At 36.6% G+C, this 3,288-nt stretch overlaps 1 long non-coding RNA gene across 1 annotated transcript; it reads left to right on the forward strand.

Annotated features, from left to right (window-relative positions):
• The first annotated feature begins 1,158 nt into the window (after positions 1 to 1,158).
• On the forward strand, positions 1,159 to 3,288 carry LOC149496917 (uncharacterized). The gene is made up of 3 exons (XR_016320367.1): positions 1,159 to 1,437; positions 1,575 to 1,654; positions 3,168 to 3,288. It is a non-coding gene; the product is annotated as an uncharacterized LOC149496917 (long non-coding RNA).

The raw sequence follows: 3,288 nt of genomic DNA on the forward strand, positions 1-3,288 counted from the left end.
GGACGGCTGTCTAAGTGGTTAATTCAGATGTCTAGTGTGGATGCAGAGTTTGCAATGAAGAAAACGGTCAAAGGTCAAGTTGTGGCAGAGTTCCTGGCTGAAAACCCAATTACAGATGACGAACCATGGGAATTGGATTTTCCAAATGAACACTTGCTGTGTGTCGAAACAGAGGCTTGGAAATCGTACTTTGATGGATCAGCCAACAGAAATGGAGCCGGAGCTGGTATTGTTATAGAAGCACCTAATGGCAAGGTCACCACAATGTGCAAGAGATTGTTGTTTTCGGTCACCAATAATATGGCTGAATATGAAGCATGCATCATGGGAATGGAAGCTCTTCTGGCATTAGGTGCTAAGGAAGTCGAGGTAATAGGAGATTCATTGTTGGTTATCGAACATGCCAATGAGAGATGGAAAGTAGAAGAAGAGAGATTGAAGCCCTATGTTGAGTACTTGTTGAAGAAAGCAGCACGTTTCGATAAGATCACCTTCACTCACATAGGAAGAACCTATAACAGAATTCCGGATGCCTTGGCAAATTTAGTGTCAGCTTGGCAGGATTTGAGTAAAGTCCCGAAGAAGCCTTTTATCATTACCGCAGCCAATATCCCATGCTATGAGGAACATTTTGTGAACCAGGTTGAATCAGAGGAAGAACGTTGGTTTACGGATATTCTGAGGTATATGAAAGACAAGACTTTTTTTGATGATGCGATGAGAGGAGACCGTGCAGTTCTTAGAAAAATGGCTCTGAATTATGTCCTGGCTGATGGTGAACTTTATAGAAGAGCTTGGGATGGGATGTAACAGACTGATTTTTCTTTTAGTGTCGGTAATAGTGATTTACCGGTCTGTGAATAGTACCATCGGTCTGGGACTTGGTATTATTTTAGTCCGGAAAAATTACTATGCATAGTTAATATTTTATTTACTATTTTTGGAGCATGTTTGCATGATTTAGGTGGGTAGAAAATATTTAATGAATATTTTTGGAAAGTTTATGTATTAAATGCATAATATTTCTAGTGTGGTATATTAAGAAATAAATGAGGAATTATTTTAGTGGAGTTCATTTAATTAATTGGTGGAGTTAAATAAGAAGTAGAAGAGATTTATTTGAGGAATATTTAGAGCCATTGGATGAGATTACTTAGGACTTGATCTTAGCCACACATTTGACATGAAATTTGGAAGTCAAATTTGACTTTGGCACTTAAAGTAACACCACAACACTTTTTGTTTTCTTCTCTTCTCTTCTCCACGCCATTTCCATCTTCTTCCTTCTTCTTTCATTTTCTTCATTTTCTTACCTCCAAATTTACCACCAAACTAGCTAATTAAACCATAGATTAGTACTTAATCCTTAAGAATTAAGAAGTAGAAGTTGAGTTTGGTGATTAAAAGCAAAGAGAAGTGAAGTTACCATTGAAGCAAGTAAGTTGTGGTTTTTGAGTTTTGTGAATTGTTAAGTAGAATTCATGGTTTAGACATGTTATTGATGCATTAAATCATGCTCCAACTATTTCTTTTGTCAAGTTTTGCTTGTAATGTTGATTTTTCATGCTTTGAAGAGGTTGGAGAACCATCCTCAAAGGGGAAAGAGAAAGCCAAGGAGTAAGGCTTTCCAAGCTTATTCAAGCTTGTTAATAAGGTTAGTGCAATCATAATTTCACTTGTTTAAGTTGTTTTTGCATGGTTAGGGTTTTGAATATATTTTGGGAACTTTGTATATTTTGTTGAAATTGCTGAATTTTAATGTGAGATGTGTTCTGCCGTGGGATTGGAACTCATTTTCGACCCCTTTATGCTTCCCATCTGTTTCTGACTTCTTCATGAAAGTTGTAGATCTATTTCTCAGCTTTCCAAAACATATTTTTATGTCTAATTCCAATACTTGTAGCTCAACTTATGATTTAAATACCAAAACTGGTTCTGTTATGATGTCTTACCTGTCTATCCGAAATGATTGTCCATTTTGACCACTCAAATGGCAAAATAACGTTTTATGTTCTTCATAAACGTTATAGATTTACTTCTTATCTTTCCAACCCATCCTCTTGTGTCCAAATTGGAGATACATAGCTCACCTTATGGCTGAAACACCCAAACTAACTCTGTTGTGTCGGGCCACATGTATTACTAAATTGAGTGCCCATTTTGACCACTATAATGATAAGATTAGGTTCTGAGTTCTTCATAAAAGTTGTTTCCCTATGTCTTGAGAATTCTCTCGTTCTGGATTGGTTTCATTTGAGTGTTTGGTGAAGTAGGAATTCAAGAAACATTGGACTTGGTCCTGCTGAATCAGGTCTGATCTGTTGGTCTGTGTTCTGAGCTTTTGTTTGCTATCTTACTGTGTGATCTGGGCTGTGGTCCCTTCTGAACATTTGTAGAATTTTGTCTTAGCTTTCTAATGAACCTCATTTCATTGAATTTGGAGACCCATAAGTCAACTTATGTGTTAAAAACCCTGCAAAGGTCAAGTTTATAAAAATGCTGAAAAGTTCTTGATTTATGTACTTTTATACTATCTTAAGTATATATACATCTATAGTGTTTTGAGTAAAAATTTTGAACTGATGAGTACTAAATGAAGAGGTTTTGACTAAGAATTATTGCTTTTGTGAAAGAATGACTTTGATTTGCGCTCTACTATGCATGATTGAGACGTGGTATGATGAGATGGATTTTCTTATTGTGAAGCTATGATCATATGCTAGGGTTATTAGCCCTTATAAATAGGCGGACGCGCTTATTTGTGTGATGGGGTGGTGCTTTCATAGGCCACGGTGGTGCTTTCATAGGCCACGATTGTGTGATGGGGGTGGTGCTTTCATAGGCCACGGTGGTGCTTTCATAGGCCACGAGTATGTGATGGGGGTGGCGCTAATATAGGCCACGATCAAATCTGCTTATGTTCATTCTGCATGAGTACGAGCCTCAACAAAAAATGAAATTTTATTGTTGCTATAAAAAAATGAAGACATATTTGTATTTATAATCTTCTCATTGCTTTCAAAGTATTTGAATTAAATGAATGCGATTTCGGTATTTATATAGTTGAGTAATTTCAGATTTGACTTGGCTTTTCTATTTAATTTAATTATTGGTTATTTAGCACCACTGAGTCTTCCACTCAGCGCGTTGATTTTTATCACGCGCAGGTTAGGAGCGGAGGGTGTTCTTCAAGACCAGAGGACAAGCATCAGAGTAGAGATCACATTTTGGGTAGGATATTTTGTAAATGGTGATTTTTGGCATGTATATAAAGATTGTATTATGGAG

Source organism: Jatropha curcas, chromosome 4 (assembly GCF_041381405.1).
Source record: "Jatropha curcas cultivar XTBG-Jc1 chromosome 4, XTBG_Jcur_1.0, whole genome shotgun sequence".
NCBI classification, from domain to species: Eukaryota; Viridiplantae; Streptophyta; class Magnoliopsida; order Malpighiales; family Euphorbiaceae; genus Jatropha; species Jatropha curcas.